Source organism: Protopterus annectens, chromosome 1.part1 (genome assembly GCF_019279795.1).
Source record: "Protopterus annectens isolate FY-2018-M chromosome 1.part1, PAN1.0, whole genome shotgun sequence".
NCBI classification, from domain to species: Eukaryota; Metazoa; Chordata; order Ceratodontiformes; family Protopteridae; genus Protopterus; species Protopterus annectens.
Genome location: NC_056726.1, coordinates 1870676992 through 1870700688, shown reverse-complemented (window position 1 = coordinate 1870700688; position 23697 = coordinate 1870676992).

The window sequence follows — 23697 nt, the reverse complement described above, 5'->3', positions numbered from 1 at the left end:
GTAAAGGGGGTGCTAGTGCAATGTTGCACACTTGAGTGTATTATCCTACAGATGAGACATTAAACCAAGATCCCACATCAGATTGTGTTGGGGGATAGCTCATGTGGGTGTGAAAGATCTCACTCCACCTATCAAATAGCTCAGGTGGGTGTAAAAGATCCCACTTCACCTATCAAAAAAGTCGGGGTACTTTTTTAAAAATTTTAAATCTGATTTCAAAATAAAAGTTACAGTTGCACTACTGTTTTACATCTACATTATGCATAAATCTCAAACAAGTTTACACAATATAAAACATAATCATACCAAAAATGTCTTAACCTCCCCAGCCCTTATACCATAATCGCTTTCTAACACAATTCAAAATATTTACAATATCCTATGTCTTATTAAACAGCAGTTCATTAATCCTTGTTCTACAAATGTAATCTATTTCTTTTACAACAAATCCCAGAAAACAAGTGTATAGTGCATTATCCATTGTTGTGTTTACCTAAAAAGGAAAATTCCAATTGCTTGATATATTAATAACCTGAATCTGAGACACCTCAAAAATACATGTCCTGTAGTTTCTAGGGTCTTACATATATTACAGTTTCTAGTGTCTAAAACTTTACACTTCATATCTACTTTGACTGGCAGCTTATATAACACTAATCTCCACAAGATGTCTTTACCTTCCATCCAATTTTTAAATCTATGTCGTCTCTGCTTTATAGCTGTTAAAATTCTATAGAAAGTTTTTTTTTTCCCATGGAGAAATCAATCTAATAATGCTCTCACAACATGTCTCTTTCAATTCATTGAATACATTAGCAAGCAGCTGGAAGTGCTCATCTTCTAAACTTTTAAACCAAGAATAATCCAATTCATCTGGACCTGGCACCATTTTTGTGGGTCTACTTTAATTAAACGAAAGTGGAATCCGTCAAATACGAATCTGTCGATACATAAACAGCGAAACGTGGAAATGTCAAACGCACTAAATAGTGAAATCGGAAATGTCGAATTGTCATAGTTGGCCCGTCTACAGTATAGTTCTGTAAGGTAAGTGTGCGATAGTTATGGACCTTAGGGTTAGGGTGCGGGTTAAGGTAAGTGCATAGATAGGTAATGTATGTAAGGTTTAGTGTAGGATTTTGTTAAGTGTATGTGTGTGGAATATTTACTTTGTGTGGGTATAGTTCTGTAGGGTAAGTGTGTGGTAGTTACGGACCTTAGGGTTAGGGAGGGGTTAATGGTAGTGCATAGATAGTTGTGTATGTGGGGTTTAGTGTAGGGTTACAAGTAGGGTTTTGTTGCTTTAATTTAGGGTTAGTAGTAGGGTTTTGGTTAGTGTATGTATGTGTTTTTTGTTGTGTTTGCGTAGGTAGTATGTTACGGGCAATGGGGTTGGCCGACTATTGTGGTTTCGATGTTTAAATTTCGCAGTTTTGTTTGTTCGATGTTATCGCATTTTGCTGTTTATGTGTCGACTGATTCATATTCGACGGATTCCGCTTTCATTTAATTAAAGTAGACCCCATTTTTGTATGTATTGTGCTTAATATTTCGATAATTTCATCACCTGTAATCATTTCCTATCAACTTTTGCTGCTCTACAGTCATTACATGAATAACTGCTTGTTGTATAGGTTCATAGGTTCATAGGTTCATAGGAACATAAAATCTTTCTTCCTTATACCTGTTATCAAAAAAAAATCTAATTACTTCATTTTCTATGCCTACTTGCGTATGGATAATATTTCCATTTTTTAACTTTAAAGAGTCCATTCTCATCATAAGTTTTCTAAACAAAGATTTCCCTAAAAAAGGTAACATTCTTTGGTACCTTGCACCAACCACTTTTGTTTTTGTAATACAGTATTTAACCTTTTCTTATTTTTATTATATAAAGCCCTTTGTCTAGTAATACATTCTTTTGTAAATCTGTATTTACAACACATCATATCTATTAATTGTTTATATTTCTTTTTTTCCCTTTTGCAATATAGTCCTTTTATAAAGCATAATACACTGGTTTATTTCTTTTTTCATAATGCCAACCACCAATCTGTTCACATTTAGTAAGCAAATGTCATTGTTTTATGTTATTTCCACAAACGTTTTTCTTCCTGTTCAAAATGTTTTTTTTTTTTTTTGTAAATGTACAGCATTTATCTTTTGTAAACCTTCTCCTTGGAAAATTATATCTGTAGCCATACCTATAATAGCCCATATACCTTCATGATCTCAAAAACAGGTTTTAAATTGTCCTGATTGTATTTTTTCTAAATGTATCTGAATACATAAGTCTTTTCCATTTTAGCAGTATCATGCATGTAAGTAAAATTTCTTTGTGATCTTATTTGTAATTGACCTGTTTTGATAACTTCTTTTAATTTCTTTATATCTACAGATGGTCTTCCATTATTTTTTCTTACATTACAGTTAAAGTCCCCTTAAAATAATATACTTACTTACATGCACTTAAGGTTGCAATAATCCAAAGGTTCCTCTCTCTCACTTTCATCTCTATAAATCACAATTATTCTAAAAGTCCTATCCTTGTATTTTATATCTATGACTGATGCTCTGCTTACTTTAACCATAATGTGATCTAGCACTGTTACAAAGATTGTTTTAAATAATATGGCTAAACGCATGCATCTTTCTGCTCCAAAATTCTAAAGAGTTGTATTTCCCCATAATAATCGTTCCCTCCCTCTACCATCGAAGTGCCGAATAGCTTGTAAACATGACACATCTACTTCTTTATCTTCACACCATTATAAAACTAATAACCTTTCAATATAATTTACAATACTATTTATATTTAATGATAATATTCTTAAATTATCCATTGTATTTTCACTTTTTTCAAAAACTTGTTTTTATATTTTCTTTCTCTCTAACTCTGTCAGCAATGGATTTTTTATTTTATTTTAACAAACTATTCTTTGCTTTTCTACTCTTTGTCATCACTCACATTACTATTCTCTGTCAGAGTGTCACTTAATAGTAACAATTGTTTTTCTTTATGATAATATTTATGTTTGTCCTGTGTTTCTTGAAATATTAAGCACTGCTCATCTGTATTATATGTAGTTTTATCTTTTGTTGGATTTGTACTATTTCCTCACCATCCACCCTTCCTTATTATTTATATTTGCTTGTGTTTGAGTATGATCCATCCAAACATGATCTGTATTATTACATTTATAACATGCAACTGTACAATTTTTAAATTAATGTTCCATCTCCCTATACTGAGTACAATGCTTCTTGTGCACTGTTTAATAAAATGTCCTTCTTACCCACAAAAATGTTTTGGTTGACCCAAATATTTCACAAAACCTTTTGCTCCCTGAGCATTTATTACACTTGTAATATGTTGTACATTTCCTTGTACAACTTACAGTTTAACCCCAACTCCCAACCATCAGTCCATAAACCCCTTTATCTTTAATTTTTTCATCTCAGAAATAATCTCACATACAGTTCTTAAATAAATGTGCAAACCTTATTTTAATGCTTCTTTCCTAAATTGTATCAAACGTCTTTTTTAGATAAATCTGTTTGTGTTAAAAAAACATAATTTGACCAAAGAACACATTCTTTCTCTTTAAAGTTAACCATTAGTTTCCCCAGACATTCTTCTTATTAAAAAATTCATTTCCAATAAATAAATAAAATAAAATAATAAATGCTTTAACTTGTCACTGTAGCTCCTAATGGTAATATCACATTGTCCCATAAGTCATATCTATCAATAGCCATTTCTTTTTTAGAAGATACATACAGTTTTGTAGAACTTGCACACTTTCTATTTGCTTATGATATTAAACCTGCACTGCAACCTTCATATATGTTCTTTGCATGTATGACTTGTTATCCTGGATCTCATAGCACTGCTCTTTCACTGTGGAACTGTTCGACTCTGTCAGGTGCAGCTTTTCCATTATCTCACCCAATGACGCTGTCTATGATTCTTCCTAGTCAAAAACATTGAATAAATCTTATAATATTCCATCCTGTAACCCTCCTGATTGGAGAGTTGTAATCATCATGTCTTCATCACTCCTCTCCTTGCCAATATCCTCCACACTGCATCTCTCATTGAAACAAGTAACTACTGCTGAAATAAACTTTCTGAATCAGCAGTTACCTCAAAACATTCTACTGCTCTCTCCACACTCCACCATAATGCCTTTCTGTGTAGCTGAGCTAACATCAACGCTGCAGGCATCAGTCTTTGCACACCACTCACAACAATGAGTGGACAAGTTCCCTAATGCACTGCCCAAATTTCTTCTAGTAGTACAGATACCATAAGGTTCTCCCCTAAATTGGCCAGTCAGCCTAATGGACTTAACCATTTAACAAAGGATAAATAAATAAGAGCTATTGTTTTCAAGTTTTGTTTCTTCATAAGAAGGAAAAGGCAATTCATTATTATTTTCTTTTGAAATTCTGTTGAATATTGCTATTGTGGTGCTTCTTATATTGGGTTAACTGATTCAATACAAGCCTGTGACTGGTCAACTACAAAAGATGAAGCATGACCTTTTGTTTTCTTGGTATATTATAATTAAACCAATGTTCTCAGTTATAATGCATTTACAGGTGTGCATCTTTTATAGATTATTTCTGGATTGGAGCATGTGTGATAATTAAATTCTATACTATATTTTAGAGTAAATGCATTGAAATGCCATTGATTTATTTGGGAAAATAGATTTACAGCATTTTACAATGTGTACAAAACTGGTAGGGAATTACAGTCTAGCAGCCATTATGAGTATCTATGTATTGAAACTGTTTTTATTTTATGTGCTTTTTCTTGTTTTTTTAAATTAAATTATGGCATTTGTATGACATGCTTTGTTGAGCTTGGAATGTTTTTTATGTGTTGGTATTGAATATTTTAAGTTTGTGTACATTTGTAATTCGAATATTTTAGGCTGTTTTACATTTCTAAACTTATTGTTTTTTAATATAGTTACTGGGATACATTTTTTGCTTTTTTGTAATTTCTAATGGTATTCCTAGACTTGCCACTATAGCCTATAGGATATATTTTACATTAAAGTCTATAGTATTTCTTTATCATGCTATAATACATAGCAATATAGATATGGATTAGTTTGTTTAGTTTTATTATGATATTGAAACTAACATGTACATGTATTTGGACCATGTAATCATCCCATACATTTACTTTATATTTTCATATTCTACAAGGTATGTTTTTTATTCAGCCATTTTTGGCAATCCAAGTTTAGGATAAATACACAAACTCATCTACACACAGACACACGCACACACACACACACACACACACACACACACACACACACACACACACACACACACATACACACACACACACACACACACACACACACACACACACACACACACACACACACACACACGTGTGAGTGCACATACACACACACACACACATCTGCAGTGCTTTCTATAGTAACTACGTTGCTTACTGCTTGTATTCATTTTTACTCATATTAAAGTAATCCCCAATTTGTGAGACGGAAATAATTTTGAAATATTGTCACGATGGAATAAATTACTCTTTACACTGAAAAATGTATTTTTGCTATTTTACCTAAAGCTAAAACATTTTTCTTCTACTTCTGTTTACAATGCGTTGTGGATGCTTTTCTTCTGCTTCCTTTAAGCATTATATAACAAGTGAGTTTGAAAGTAGTGGAGGCAGGGAGGCTGATGAGTGGAAGTTGCACTAGGCAGTAGTGAAATGGGGCTCCATGGAATGGGGAATGAGGAAGGGGGTGCTATCTCAGCACTTGGTCTATGAATCCCTCTCATCTAAATCCAGCACTGAAATAGCTGGACAGATGGACAGCGCTGGGGTTATTGAGTTGACTAGTGGTAGTATATCAAGAAGAGATAAACTCCAACCAGATGTTGTATATTGAATCTAGCATAAGTAAGCAAGAGAAGAGCTACTCTTCAAGAAAATGGGAGACTGCCTTTTGTTAAGCTAAACGTTATTAGCTGTTTTGGCACAATGATACATTGCATGCCTCCAGTCAGGGAATGTGCCTGAACATTTCCTAGAGAAAAAAACATAGACATTGCTCTTTATCACTCTTGTATAGACACCTAAAATACAAAGCATGTGCACCTTAATCTGCTAACAATGCTCTGGGAGAAGTGTGTGGAATTTTCAAATAGGTCATTAAAAGAAAAAGGCTTTTTTGTTGATGCCTCTGTACATTAAATATCTGCAACAAATCTAGGCTATGTGCATCAAGAACATTGATTTCTTATTTCATTCTCATAAAGATCATAAAAAATGTATCCTGATATATCAAATTATTGTTTCAGATGCAAAAAGGAAAAAAAAAACAAAACCTGGTTACACTTTATGCTTCAAGAGGAACATGACATTTAGATGAATTACTTTTCAGTAAATAAAAAAAGAGCAAGTGCTGTTTGCCAAAACAACTTTTACTGACAGTGGAACTTGTTTTTTCTTCTTCACTATTGTATGACCTTGCAATTGGTACATATAAACCCAGAGGCTATGGGTGGAGTCCCCCACATCAGAGTTGTAGGGAAGCTTGCCCCTGCAAAAACAATTTGTTGTAATGTTTGCAAAAGTTAATTTCTGTGAACAGGTTTTGATTTATTTACATTCTCAAAAATTATATTTGCTGAATCTGCATGAATCAGTGCTTAAGTGTCCACAGCTGGTGTTGTAAATCAAAAACTACAAAGTACAAGCAGAAGGTTTTAGAGAACAAAGGAAACTAATCCCTTTGGATAACTATCCCTGATATGATACCATATTCCAATGAGCTATTCTCTGGAAGTTATTAACTACAGGAATATAAAAGTAGTATATAAAATTAAACAGTGGAAGCAGTTTGCATCTCCACTCCACTCCTTCCATATGAAGCATTAAGTATGGGAAATGTTCTAAAAGGATTGTTGCTTATAGACACTTTGCAACTGCAAAACCTTAGGCTAAGGCTATACTGTATGTTGGTGTTAGTGTCATTGCATGTGATGCACTTGGTACAAGCTAGGGGTGTTCAAACCCTGGCTGTAATTCTATTATACCTTTCCGTGTAAGAAATCAGGATCTGCCTACATGCTAAAGGACTGAACTGATCTTTTTACTAGTGCATTATCTGAAGCTTTGTATATGTTACAGTACTCTTTGCAGCTCACGTTCAAATCACATGCATTCTGTATGGTCCTATAAGAAAACTGCCTTAGTATTAAGTGATGAAACAATTCTGAAGAGTGCTCTCAGATCTCCTTGGCATAAATACAGGACAACACGCATCCTGTGCATGGACTGTTTAAGCATCTGGCACTCGGCGGGAGCATCTATATCACGTTATCGAAAGTTTACTTAATCAAATCAATAAAGGTCAAACTTTATTGATCGATTAAGTAAAACATCGAATAACGTAAAAAAAAACAAATTAAAAAAGAAAACTAAATGACGTAGGCAGGGGTGCAAGCCCCCTGCACACCCCTCCCCCCCTACTTAAATATACCAACTCTGAGACTGCACTACATTGAGGTAAATGGAAATCTCCCCTTACGGAGATTTCTGTTTACTTTCACAATGTTCTTCACTTTTGATATTGCCATGCCGACAATATCAGACTCAATATTGTCAGCTTACAACAACGTGAACTTGACCCGGTGGGAGATATCCCAGCATCCACTGCAGGACTACAAGATTCAGTAACAGTTTCTACCCTTGTGGTTAGACTTCTGAACTCGGGCACTAGTCCCAGGGGTCTGGACACATAATGTCAATTTTTATTTATTTGTTCAATATATACTTATATATATTCGAAGTAAGTATAATATTTATTTATTATATCCATAGTCAGTATTTTTTAACACTCTCAGGTGCAATATTACACAAATAACTTAGACATTACAATCTGTAGTGTGTTTTATATTACTTTAAATAGGGTATTTGATTTAACTCACTGGAGGTTATTCTTTCCTTACATGAGTGTTGGCAAATGTCTCTGCTCTTTCTTGTGTGTATTGGGAGTAGTATTTTATTTGTCAGTTATGTTCTACTTGTATGTGTTGTTTCACTTTCCTTTGTAATCTCAAGAATTGAGCTGATGCATGAAATTTTGTTTAGGCTACACATTTGTAGTTATAAATTACAATAAAGTTTACTTTGACTTTGACTATGATATTATATATTTCATCATGAATATTGCAAAAATGGTAATACATGTCTGAAAAACATTACAGGTGTACTTACAAATTTACAGTACCAAAAATAGTCTTTTAAAATGCTATTGTACTGTCATTTTCAGATAGCGCAATCTATTTTTTCTCTCCATGTTCTTTATTTGATTTTCATATAGAACAAAGAAAAAAACAGAGCAATTATCTACAACAGCATTTAGTAACATGAAACAGAGCATCATTAATTATACAAAGTCATCTTTATAAAAACAACAAATAAATATTATTTAAACTATTTACAAAAAACTATTTACAAATGTGCTATCTGCCATACAAAAAAAAATAGAACACTTGAATAATACCAGCGTTATGGTTAATATAGAATGATAAAACTAATTTATACTTTAGATGCCATCCAGAAAAAGATAGGACTGGAAATAGAAAAGGAAGTGGGAAAAGAAAGCCAGTGATTGTATCTATTTCCTCGGGTGAGGATAGGAGTTATAAGAAGTTCACTGTGAAATAAGATCAAACAGTATAGATGAGTATTTAATGAGTTGTGGATAATCTTTACGATTTGCCTTTTGAAGCTTATGAGCTGATAAGTATTTATTTGTCATCTCTTTGAAAACTCTCCAATTAAGTAGAGATCTGTCTTTCCAGTTTAATGTTATGTAAAGTTTGAGTAAAGTAAATAATGTGATTAAAATGCGGGTCTGCATCTTTGTAAAGCCTGGCGGGTGTATGTGTAGCATAGTAAATTCTCAAGATATGGTAGTTTTCTAATACCCCATCTTTTGGAGTTTAGCTCACAAGAAACACCACAGTTAATAGAAGCATTTGCAACTCCAAAAAATGTGAAGAAGATTCACTCTTCGAAGGTCACAGTAAAGACAATAGGGGAATGATGATGGGTATGATTTATTTTTCACAGTAGAGGTGATATATGCATTATTCAAAATCATAAATTAGGTATATTTGAATTTGTTAAAGGGTATTACTTTTGAGGTTAATAGCACTGAATGGGTAATTTGCTAATTTGAAATTGTTGGGTTTGTCAGCCTAGTATTTTGACAACAGAATTTTGTTCTAGTATCTTATTGAGTTAATTAGTTTATATGTATTTGAGATCATATTCTTCTTTTTAGTAAAAGGGTCCAGAGAGAGTTTTACAGGCATTTATGTCATTATTGTTTAAAGTAGGGTGGGATAAACTTTTGGAACATAGTTCTCTAACTTTTCTTAATTTTATAGCTTAGCTCAAGAGTAATTTTAGCAAGGATCTCATTTCTGAGGTGGATTTATCCCTGTAAGGATAAAGATCAAGTATCCTATGTTCCTTTAAAAGTAGGAAATTATTTAGGTTTAACATTGAATTATTAATTTTTAGATTTGGGTTAAGATGTAAGAGTTGGAGGATAGCAAATGCATTGGATAAGTTCAATGAGTCCACTAACTTTTGCAAGCTGAGTATATTACTCTTCAGGGAAGTGTATAATTTGGATTTTTTCAAACTCTGTGCATTCAGAAAGGGTAGGGATTTAGGGTTAAAGTTAAGAGATTTGACATAATTATAGTAGAGTTTTACCCAGGAAGTGGACCACTCTTTTCTATTTGGGTTGTAGTATGTAATTAATATTAGTCTTCTACTGCTAATTATGTCATAGTAGAGTTTAAAATCAGGGAGATTTAAATGCCCTCTATCTTTGGGATATATCAACTTTTGTTAGGAGGTTCTAATTGACTTAGAAAACTGTATACATTTAGCTAGGGTTGATTGACGTTTTTTAAAGAAGTTATTTGTTATTAGATGAGTAGTTGTAAAAATATACAATAGTATTGATAGTATATTCATTTTTGATAATTGCTATTTTGGATAAGAAGAGGAACAGAAGTTTATTCCATCTATTACAATCTTGCTGTAGTGTTAAACAACATTTTCTGATGTTATTTTGTGTATAAGACTTAGAATCTTATTGAAAGGAGATTCTTATGTACTTCAGGGAATGGGTTATTTTGATTTCAGTTGTTTTAGGATGTAAAGAAAGATTAGATGGATTGATCAGGAAAATTACAGATTTGCCCAGGTTTAGCTTGTAGTTGGAAAGTTTTGAGAAGGTTTAGCTTGTAGTTGGAAAGTTTTGAGAAGGAATTAATTGAGTTTAGAATTTTTGGTATGTCCAAGCTTGGCATCGTAAAATAAAGGTTTAAATCATCTGCGAATGTTGAGAGAACACATTTTGTCTTATAAAGCATCAGCATTTGATGGAAGTTTTTTTGGCAGATAAATAAGAGCAGGGGTTCAATATACAAGTTGAAGAGGTATGGGGAGAGAGGGCAACCTAGGTGCATACCATTCTTGATATTAATCCTATTGGAGATCATCTTATTTATGTATAGTAAGGTATAAGTATTAGTGCAGAGTGTTTTGATGATTTTACTAAAGTTAGTAGGAAGGCCAAAATATGGTAATAGCAATAGCAGAAAATTAATATTGTCTGTCAAAAGCTTTGGAGGCATCAGCTACAAGAACAAATGAGGGGTTATCGTTTAGGTTAGACAATTTTAGCAAAACCTCTAGTGTAAGCATGTTATCACATGTTTGTCTATGTTGAATAAAGCCTGATTGACCAGGTGATATAATATAATGTGGGATAAAATTGGTTTTAATCTGTTTGCCATTATTATGGAAAAAAAATTAAGTCAACATTTATCAGGGAAATGGGCCTGCAGCTTTCAGTGTTTTTAGGATCTGCATTCTCTTTAAGAATGAGTATAGTTTTAGAGGAATTAAAGTGGATGTCAGTGATGGAATTATTAGTAATGTACTTAAATAAGTATAAAAGTATTTTTGAAATTATTGGACAGAAGGTCTTATAGAACTCTGTAGTAAAGCCATCCAAACCTGTTGCTTTATTGGGTTTAAGGTTGTTAATTACAGATATAATCTCTTGTTGGGTGATAGGGGAAGCAATGCATTCTTGATGAGATGAATCTATTTTAGGGAAATCAAGTTGGTCCAGGAATTGGGTGGTCTCTTGTTCTGATACTAAGGGGGGGGGGGTTCTCCATAAGTTTGTGAGTATAACTTTTCAAAAAGCTGGATAGTATCATTGTTAGCAAAGTATGTCTTACCTTGATACACTATCTCAGAGATATTAGAAGTGGATTTATTTTGGTTTATTAGCCTTACTAGGAGCTTAGAAGGAATACATGCCCATTCCAAGAAATTTGCCAGCATTTTGGTTTCAGATAATGCAATCTGTTTTCATAGTTGCAGGTAATCTTTCATTTGTCACCATTTACTTAGAACTATGTTAAAAATTGTTTGGAGGTAAGAGACACTTCCAATCTGAAGTGAGTATATTACTAAAATTAATATTTAACAATGTGCTAAGGATTTGACTGGGATTCATAGTCACTTGGTGAATTACAAAATACTAACTAGCACAAGCAGTGCCCATGTGCAGGGTGTGGATGATCAGAGATGCAGATAAAGTGATGGAGAAAGGGTTACCACATGCTAATGAGTGCATAATAACATGGAAAAAAGGAAATCTAAATAAATGGTCTACATGATACAAATAATGAAATAAGAAATAGATGACTAATTTAAAATTACATACAACAGGCATGCTGCACTGTGGCATTATTATGTTTATACACCATGATTCACTGCTTGTATGAGGATAGCATAGGTTCATAGGTTCATAGGTAGGTACTAGGCTATCGGCCCTAGGGCCCATACAAGCCTAGCCAAAAAATGTACCCTGGCTTTCGCCACCCAAGAAAATTATTTTCCTGTTCCCCTGTCGAGCAGAGCCACAGAAGTGATCCCGGGGTGAATTTCCCATTTCCCATCCAAACATCAAGATTTTTCTTGAAGAGTGCTAATGCGGAGCTCTGTTTGACATAAATAGGTAGTCTGTTCCAGAGTATGGGAAGTCTCTGGGACAGGAATCTATCCCTCCAGCATGTTCTGTTTATTGTGGTGACAAGGTTAAGTTCCCTAGAGCGTGTAGCTCGGAGGGATTGGGATTTCTTTAAGTGGAGCATGTCCAACAGCTCTGGGTTTGACATAGCTTTGTATGTTAGGCAGAGATCACCCCTGAGTAGGTGATACACGATGGAGTAAAGCTGTAGTTTTTTGAGACGGTCTGCATAGGGCATCTGTTTGAGGCCAGTAACCCTCTTTGTGAGGTATTTATGTGGTCTTTCCAGTTGTTGTAGATGTCTTGTGAGGTACATACCAAAAGGGGCGTTGTACTCTATAATGGGTCTAATGAGTGATGAGTAGAGGGGAACAATGACCTCTTTTTTTTCTGGATGAGAATCCTTTTGTGATGAGATGAGCCACGTAGAAGGATTTCCTGACCACTGTGGTGATGTGATTATCAAAGGAGGGACTACTGTCCACCTGTGTCTGAAGGTCTCATCGCATTTTCGGCATTAAGTAGACTACCAGCTATGGTAGCCGAAGCAGTGCTTGGTCTTATGGTAGGCATAGCTGAGCAGCATATGCTAATGTCACACTAGGTGCCAGTGACCATATCACTGCTGATGCAATGCTATGCACAAATGGAGGAAACAACAGAGACTCCTGACATATCATCAGCTAAGTGATATATTGTTGGCTATTTCCATGTGGACAGGAAAACTGTGTGGTACCTTTTAGATCTGTGTTGCCCACATGCAGATTCAAGTGATATATCTAGGATTCTTACTCTTATGGATGCTAATGTATGTTTAGATTTAACTATCTACTGATGACTTGTTAGTGATATCTCAGGCAACAGCCTTACAAATCCTGAATCAGTTCCTCAGCATTATACTACAGCAAGTGCAGCAGCAGCATATGTGGTTTCCAAGGATCACAGAGCATGGAAACACTGCCATGCAGGCATTTAATAACATGCAGCTATGAGTTCCTCAGAGCCACTGATTGCACACACATTATCCTCAAGACCCCAATTGGCCTAGTGGTGCTTGGTTAAATCAACAGTAAGGGGTTCCACTCCCATAATTTTCAGGTAGTCTGTAATGCACAGGGCATCATTTATAATTTGTGTATGTGTCATCTAGGCAGTTATCATGATTCTCATACCTGGTACAAATCTGGATGGAGATGATTGCACTGGGTTGTAGGGGACATTACTAATCTGATGCATGCACAACTGACACGTGTGGTGACTTTCAGATCATCTGCCATATCCAAACCATCTCAAGGTATAAGAAAATCCCCTACTTAGCTGACGCATGACATCAAAAACTCCTCATCCTCAATAAAGCGATTTATGTTGGAGACTTATCCCCTTATGAGAACCTGTCTGTCCCAAAGCACCATGCCTTTTCATTTGCAAGGAGTGCCATATTAGTGTACTTTTATCAGACTTGTTCCAGATATCCATAATGGCCACAAATCTGAACCTAACACTACCTTTTCTGCAGTAGCATTGCCCAGGATGTGCAACAAATGTGTGTGAGGATGGTCTGCAGTAGCAATTCATTCTCCTGGGATGTGAACTTTTCCAGCCTTTGTCTCCCTTAACGCAAACTTCAATTTCAGTTTTATTAAAGTGCTTACCCACTAAATACTGAAATGATAATCAAAATAAAGTAAATGTTATCTACACTTAAGGCTATAAAACATATTTCAAGTTAGTAAAGCATATCTACAGAAGAGTAATCTTAGTAAAACAAAGAATAATAGCAGCAAAGACAATCAATCTGTCAACAAATATCTTGAGTGATAAGTTCAAAAAACAGCAAAGCATCCCAGACTACCCCCGTAAATAAAGAAGTGAATAACATAGTAGGAGATTTCTAAATATCATCTGTCAGCAGTTAAGAAAAGGAGCTCTTGCTAGATAATCCTACTGACAACTCAGGGAGTACATGTACACCCATGGTTCATAGTTCATAGTTCATAGATTAGTACTAGGCTAACTGCCCTTATGAGCCATTTTAAGCCTAGCCAATTATCCCTTGTGAGACTCAAACTCTGCACCTTGTGTTTGTAAGGCAAACACCTTAACCATTAGGCCACACTCCCAACCCCAACTTGACAGCCCATGCGTGTTTATGTTGTGGAATAACCATACTTATGTCCATCTCCATTCTTTTATACTCTTCTTTATGAGCTGTAAGTAATGCTTTTCACATATTTCACCTTTCCCTCTGTTTTGTAGCTGTACCAATGGTCAAAGGCTCTCAACCTCAATTGTGTAGCTGTTTCTCAGCCACAGTTAGTCTACTCAATAGCTTCCCCATTATGTGTTACAGCCATACCTCATCATGCAGTCCTAGAACCCCAGCCCCCTCTATCATGTCCTTTGCAACAGCAACTTTGTACAGTTTCCCCACTCCCCACTTAAAAGAAAAGCAGATGATACAGTGCTACTTTAGTGTGCTGGGTCCCCAGTTACAGCTACATCACAATGCCTACCTCAATGTGACTGACATCCACCACACTGTTGTTTTTGTCAATGTGCTGTATCAGGTAGAATTCCTTCCTAAGCTCTGCAAGTACTTCCTTATCTCTGTAAATCTGGAACTCTACAGAATCCCTACTAACGTTCCTGTATTCCACAGTGGTATGGTAATGAGCATAGGACTTTTTTTTGTGTTTGTTGTAAGTAAGCAAAAAGGCTTGATGAATCAGGCGAGTATTATATAATGGAATTGGTATGAAATGCATCACAGTTATAGGCCATCACTCCAGAAATTATTGAAAGCCAGCTGAAGCCCACAGCAGAAGTGAATGTATTCATGCTCCTTGTGTATATTTGAACCATACAATGGTATGACAGCAGGATGTTTACAACTGTGTAAGATATCAGGTGAGCTGTGGAATCATGTTAGGCAATAGGAGCAACACACAACTTGTAACGGTTTGCTATCATATTTCCGAATCGAACTCCGTCGACTGCGCTTTTGTCGAACACGGAAATCCGAAAACGGTAATGTCAAATAACAAAAGCCAATCTAGGAATGGTTTTAACATGAGTCAATAGATGTTCAATGTTATTGCTGAACTAAAAACCTCTCCCTTATCTCAACCTATGTTAAAACCCATTCCTAGGTTGGCTTTTGTTGTTTGACATTACCGTTTTTGAACTTCCGTGTTCAACAAAAGTGCAGTCGATGGAGTTTGATTCTGAAATATGTTAGTAAACCCTTGTAACACATTATGAACAGGGAAGATGGGGAAATAAAACTGTAAATTTAATGGAAGTAAAGCAGAATAGTACTTGTTAATATGCTTCCATTATTTCAAAATCTAATATAGTTTTATTGGCACAGGAATAATGTGAAAGGACTATTTCAAGGAATTGTACAGCATTATCCATTACAGTGGGCAGCTGTGCAAATGGCAAAAGGGTGTTGCAAACATTGGTATTAAAGTGAAAGAAGGTATAGCAATGCAGTAAGAGAAACGTGGATGCTGGAGTTGCTGATGCTGAGAGAAGTGGTATTGACTGTGCTAGACCTGTGATACCTGGAGAGATGTAGCCACCCCTCACCTTCAAAATGAGGTAATCCCTAGCTTGCTATGTATGGCTATTTGTACATAAATGAGTACTCCTAATATGACAGGTACCACTGGGCATGTGCAGAGTATCTTGCTGGCAGAGGCCATGGCAGAATAATCATCACAGTTATAGTAGATGGACACAAACGCTGGAGGTCTACACATCACAAGCAGGATTCTGATCCCACATCAAACAACATGCTGCATGCACATGCTGGGATACAGTCTGCACCTCCTAGCTGTGTTATGGAAGAATTCACAGCACAGTTGGATAAGAAAAGCAAGCAGCCTCACTGGGTGACTGCCTGGGTGACATAGGAAAAACAGCCAGAGTTACCCTAAAACACTGCAGTCTTGCAAGAGTTTTAACCTACCATTTTCCACCTACGAAATGGCTATTTCATTCACAAGCTGGCAAATGACCAGGAAAGGAGCACCCCTGTCCTTACCCTTTCCACCACAGCTAACATACACATTCCACTGAGCTCTATAGTGATAATGAAGAATGGCGAATTTTTGAGCAAAATGACTGAACACAGCAGACTTACTTGGCACATGGACTGGTGGGGGAAGATGAAAGTACCAGAAAGCACCTGCCACTTATGGTGTCATTTATCAGTGATAACAATGAGAGGACATACTGTATGATGTTAGGACATGTTGGAGGGACAGATATGTGACTCAGAGAATTCCCCTTCTCTGAAAAAGTCTTCCCATCAATGTGAAGGAGAGTTCTTCCTTAACCCTATTGAAAAGAAACCTGAACCAGTGGATGGGAAATCAGAAATATACCCTGGGTCTATCACATATGTCTCTAATTGACAGAGACAGTTGGTTAGTATTGCACTAGCATACATATACCCCTTAAAATAACCCCTGAGGCACTTATGCTTGTGGGATACATTAGGGGAAGCCTGGCTTGACTTACAAAAGCCAACATATGAATTTCCAGGATAGATCTGGGATGCTTGGTTAGTCTTATAAAGGTCCCAGGGGTTGTAAAACTAGTATAAACCTATGAATCGGGTCTATATTATATATTCGTATGCTTAAAAGTTCAAGTCACTAAAGATCGAACTTTAGTGATCGAACTTTCAAATGTTCGAATATATTAAAAAACAATATTTAAAAAAAAAGTAAAGGGTTTAAGCAAGGGGGCAAGCACCCCTGCACCCCCCACGTGTGGGCTGTGCCCCCCACACTCCCCGCTACTTAAATATCCTGACTCCGAGATTGCACTTCAGTGTGCTACAGTGCGGAAATGGAAAATTTCCCATTTCCTACACTGTAGCGTGACCTTGGAGTTGGTATAGTTAAGTAGCGGGGTGTGGGGGGGTGCAGGGGGGCTTGCTCCCCTGCTTACACCCATTAGGTTTTTGTTTTTTTTAATTTTCATTCGAACATTTGAAAGTTCTATCACTAAAGATCGATCTTTAGTGATTCAAACTTTTAAGCATTCGAATATATAATATAGACCCTATGAATCTATGAGCCTGTGTTCAAAAACGTGCTCAAAATGGCTGAGGTATTGCACATCACCATTGATGTTCTGTACATCATTTGTGATTTTGGAAAAGTTACATTGAATGTAATTACTTGGTACTTTCTACTTTACTGGAACCAAACGGAAGAACGAGAGCCCAATGGGCCAAGGGAAAATAACCCGGCGATAACACAAGGTATTGTTAACCTATCCAGCCTTACTTTAGAGGCCTCACACATAGCTTTATTACAGAAAGGGCTTAATTATATACCTATGGCAACTGATGACCTTGTGACTGTGTTAACTGATTTAAAACAGTTTGTGAGGAATGTTAAATTGAAAATTTTGTTTAAAGACTCTGACTTTAATCCATCTATGTCTTGCAAAAGACAAAGTACTTCTATACCATTAAGTCTACCAGTGCTTATTGCATTTCATGATTTATGTGAAGTCGATTTCAGAAAGTTATACTCTAACCATAGTAAAAATAAGTTTTATAATTTAAGTTATGATGTATTTCTAGCTTTAAGAATGCTGGAAACGGATAACAATATTGTAATTAAGCAAGTAGATAAAGGGGGGTCAGTGGTAATTATGGACCATAAAAAATATGTGGAATCTATGTTACTTTTATTAGAAGATAGGAATGCTTTTAAGTCTATCACAGCGATGGATGTGAAGAAACATATAAGTAATGTTAACATATTGATTCATGAATTACAGATCAGTGGGGATATTGGCCTTGATCTTTTTCATTTTTTTACAGTCCCTTGCCCAGTTATTCCACAACTTTATGGGCTTCCAAAGATACATAAATCACTGGAGCAACCCCCCCATGAGACCTATAGTTTCTGGCAATGGTTGGATAACTGTGCCTATCTCCATATATTTACAGAAACATTTGCACCATTATTTAACAAGTTGCAATAATGTTCTGAAAGACACTACAGACTTCATTATTAAATTAAGAACATGGTGTCATGGCTTACATGTTAGTGAGTTACATCAGGGTGATTATATATTTGTGACTCTAGACATTTCATCTTTATTCGCAGTTATCCCTAACAGCTATGGGATTGAATCCACTAGAGAATTTTTGACTGGGCAGGCTTCTTTACCAGCTAGACAAGTAGAAAACATTTTTTTATTGGAATTGGTTTTAACTAATAATTTTTTTGTATAATCAATTTTATTTAGAATTAACTGGTGTAGCGATGTTCACATCTGTCGCTAATACATATGCTAACTTAGTTCTTCATCAGTAGGAAACAAAATATATTTGCAGTGATTTTAATATTTTAAATCGTAATATTTGTTTTTATCAGCACTTTGCAGATTACTGCTTCCTTATTTGGAAGGGAACATCAGATGAACCTTGTCATTATATTAATTATTTAAATAGTATGACTAGTTTTTTAAAGTTTAAGATGGAGTATTCAGAAAGCAAGGCTGTATTTTTAGATTTACAAATAGAGTTGAAAGACGGTGCCATTGATACCAGCAGACATAAAAAGGATGTACATGTTGGTAGGTATATACATAAGAGCAGTATGCATGCACCCCATGTTTTTAAGGGGATAGTGATGGCACAGTTTAATAGAGCCAGTAGGCTTAATACTGACAATTCCACCTTTTTGAAACAACTTGATGAAATGCAAACTGATTTTCTGAATTGTGGCTATGACCCAATTTTTATTTCAGAATTAAGGGATAAAACTATAAGGGACATTGATACTCTCCTTAAACCCATTTTTAGGATACATTATGGATCTACTATAAATCTGGGTAAAACCAGAGAAGATATAGCAAAGGTCAGATAGGTAACAACATTTAATGCTAAAACCAAGTTTGTTAAACATATTATAGAGAAAAATTGGGTTGTTTTGATGGCATCCCCAGAAGTAGGTAATATACTGGGCACCCGACCCTACTTCTCATATAGGAATATGAGAACTTTGAAAAATAAGTTATGTTATAAGGATTTTATTGGTAGACAAATTCCTCAAGTTAGTACGAGGTTTGGTACATTTGGCTGTTTGAATTGTACATGTTGCACTGACATTTTTGGTAAAGGAAGTGAGACATTTGTCCATCCAATTGCAAGAAATAAATATACTTTTAAAGTTGCAGCCAATTGTGTTAGTATTAATGTTTTTTATTTGGCAACCTGTATTCAATGTTCTTGTTTTTATGTGGGTAAGACCACTAGAAAACTAAGAGTGCATTACTGAACACAAATCCGATATCAGGAGAAAGAATGAAAATAATGCATTATATAAGCATATTAGTACTAATGGGGTCACCAACCTGCAGTGGTGGTGCTGCGGTAGCGTTGTCGCCTCACAGGAAGACCTTGTCCAGTTCGATTCTCAGCTAGACCGTCTTCTGCGTGGAGACATGCGTGAATGGGTGTACCTTCATTGAAGGTTGTGCGTCAGGCCCGGCAAGCCAGTAGGTAAAAATCAACTACCAATCATTAACGGACCAGAGTTCCGCTGTGGCGACCCCTAACTGGGAAAAGCCGAAAGACACAAACAAAGTACTAATGGGGTCACCCATAGATGTAAATGCAGGGTGATAGATATGGTGTATGCATCTATGAGAGGTGGTGATATTATTAACTTCCTAGAAATTAAGAAATATGAATGGATTCTGCGATTCACTGCTGACCACTCACCTGGCTTTAATACAGCCATAACTCTAAAACCAATTTTAGTGAAGTTACAACATACTAACTTTTAAAGTTTAGAGTTTTATTGATGTATTGTTCTTAAACACTTATTGTTAAATTATGTAATTCATGTGTTTTATCACCGCATGGTTGGCTGGCTGCAATCATGTGATGGGTTTGGCTCTTATTTAAATTCAACTGCTTTGATATTTGAAATTGTTTGTAGTATTGAAGAAGGGTATAGTCCCAAAAGCTTTGCTGTTGTTATATTAAAATTTTTTCTCAACGTTAGTTTTCCTTTTGGTATACTTTTTTTCGGTTTACAGTGGGAATTCTGTTATGTTTGATTGTGTACTTTCTACAGGCACAGATCTTTGTATTAAAAGCCCAAGGAGCATGACAACAGATGGTCTGAACAGTTCAGCATATATATGCCACCTGGATACTGCAAACATTTTGAAACATACATGACCTATTGCTGCCCACCCTCTCCAAAATCAGAGTGTTATGGAATTCTTTAACCACTGATTATACCTTTTATCATGTAAATGGGTCATTGCAATCATAGCTCTAGTGCTAGTTCTTATGGCTGAACAGACCCATGTGGATGCATTACAGGAGGGCTCCATGAGATGATCAATCACATCACCAGAACACAAATGGATCACCACCAAGAATACATGGCTACAGAAAGTGTTGTGTGGGTCCCCTGATATGGCTTGCTAACTCACATAGCACACTGCTAAAGTCTTTGATCTTGACTATCCCAGCCCCTGACTCCACACACAACAATTCTGTTTGGCATGGCTTGCAGTGTGTCTGTTCTGCAGCCCACTGCATGTTTGCACCATGTATACCATTATTTTTTGCACTGCTCCAAGTTGAGTGAAATACTATTTGGCTGCCATTGTACTTAATGCATTTGTTTTTTTTATCCTTCAATGACATTATGCTGCTGCATAATTCTGCTATTTCCAGTACATGGACAGTGAGGGGTATGGGTTAACACATACATATGTGCATAAACACGTGCACTCACACACATAAATATAAATCTCTCTCTCTCTTTATATATATATATATATATATATATATATATATATACATATATATATATATATATATATATATATATATATATATATATATATATATATATATATATATATATATATATATAGTTCCCCTTCACAATATCAAATTACTGAAAGCTCTAAATTTATAAGCTCGAGCCCAGAATCTCGAGTTTTCAGTAACTCGAAATTGTGAAGGGAAGAAAAGGAAAAACAACACACACATATACATGTATGTAGATTTAAGTCTGGTAGCCAGTGCTTTGGTCAACAATGTGTTTGAACTATACCTGTTTAGTCATCTACTTTTGTTTGACTAAACAGGTGATTGATGGTTGTGTGAGAATGCACAATTTTCCAGGCCTGGGAATATTCCCTTTTCCTGATTTTGTGCATTCTTGGAATTGGTATACTTTATTATAAGGGAGTGTATTTTTAATTTTTGTTTTGTTTTACATTTTGCATTCACTGAGGATATTTCTCAGTGCATATGTAGTATTGTATTGACATTCATGTTTTGCATGTATTGTGGATTCTGACAGTTGTCAATGAACACAAATGGTGATGTAATGTTAGATAATCATAGCAGTATATGAAAATGTATCTAATACTCAACAAATCAAACCTTAAAACATTGAACACTACTTCTCAAAACTCAAATATTCTAAAAAAACAGGGAAAATAATTTTTTTTTACCATACACATACCTGCTGATTATATATACAGAATATGTTATTGCATTACATTGTTGAAAAGATAAAGTTCCCACTCCCCTCTGTTCAGTGATCATGCACAGGAAAAAAATCCAGTAATGTTTGACCAGCTAATTTTTGATCATGTCTACTGGCTTTTTTTCAGAATGATCAATTTTCTTCTCAACAACCTAAATGGCTCCAATATCTATCTATCTATCTATCTATCTATCTATCTATCTATCTATCTATCTATCTATCTATCTATCTATATGTGTGTGTGTGTGTGTGTGTGTGTGTGTATATGCACACACACACACACGCATACACACCGGCGTATATATCTATCGATCTGTAGATATATCTATATCTGTTGTATATTATTGTATGTTATATTGTAGTATGAAGCTTGGCTTTAGATGATTATCACTGTTGAAGTGACATCCCATCCCATGTGTAAAAATGGAAAAAAGGGATGTGGATGGATGGGTGGATATAGATGTATGTTGTATATAATGACTGTGCTGCCACAGGTCATGGCTTTTATGCTCCTTGGACTAGTTTAATTACCAAGTAAGATAAAAAAATGAATACTCTAATGTAGAGATTTTTAAATACTGGATACTGAATGCTGGGCTCCTCTAGCCAATACACAACTGAAAAAAATATGTATTTTTTTAGATCTCAAAAGACCTGGTAACGTAAAAATCAATAATACTAAATGTAGTCTAAATAATCCATTGTGCCATTAATGAACACATTGGGCCGGATTCACGAAGGCTTGCACGGAGTCTAAGAGTAGAGTAAGACTCCATGCAGCCAACATATCCGCCGAGCAATCCAGGAACAGCCGGTAGGGGCGTGTAACAGAGCTCTCAAAATTAATCCTACACGGACAGGGCTTGGATATGCAAATTACCTCAATTGCAGGCAAAAGCTATGCAAATGAGGTAAATTTGCGATCCAGGAAACCCGAACCTGTCTGAGTAGGAGTAGTGTTATTTGCAGAAATGTACTCAGTTGACAACTGAGTACTGTTCTGCAAATAGTGAAATGGAGCCGTGACAGCTCCAAAAAAAGGATGCATTTACAGGAGGAAGCATGCCAATGGCCAAAAATATGGCCATTGGCAATGTGAAGTGATGCAAAATAAAAATAAAATAACTTTTTTTTTTATCCCGATCTCTGGGATTTAAGTGTAGCACAGCTCCGCGCAAACATGTTGTGCCCTAAAAAACAGAAAATCAGTAATTAAGATCCACAAATGTGGATTTTATTGCTGATATGAATTTACAATGCAAGTGAATGGAAGGCTGAAGACAACATGGCCACTGAGTAGAGGTTGCTAAGGGGGGAAGCTGAGTCTAAGAGATGTAACCGAGCATTAGTAGGCAATCCTATGCAAATGAGGGTTAGGATAGTGAATCGCAAGTTTACATAGCAAATGAGCACAGTCAGTGGAGTGTAAGAGTAGGATAAGGGGAGTTACAGAGTAGAAGATAGGTGACAGCACGAGGGGAGCATGTATGAAAGAAGTGAAGCTTATTGGAGCTGAGTGGCATGTGTCAGGTGCATTTACATATCATTGAAAGAGGTGTGTCAACAGGTTGGCTAGGTAAAGTAAAGAAATTGAAGGTGTATGCCATGGATAACACTAAAGTTTCTTGCTGAGCGTGCATGCGCGAGTGTGCATGCCGGTTAACCCAAGTAAGAGACTGTGTGCGCGTGTTAGCGTGTAAGCCGGAGTAAGCATATGTAAGGCTGTGTAAACAGTTGTAAGTGCGTTTGCATGTGTTTTAACAAGAATAAGCAAGTTTTAGTCCATGTAAGCATGTGTGCATGTGTGTGAGCTGGTGTGCACGTGTTTGCGCTTGTATGTGTGGCGCTGTCCTCTGAGGAAACAGAAAGGGAAAAGGAAGCACACCAAATAGTAGGAAGTTACCAGGGAGTACTAGCAGAACTAGCAGGTGAAAACAATGAGAATCAGGCAATTACACAGGCAGTGCACTAGCCCAGCCCAGCACTTAAAACTTTGCAAACAACAGTCC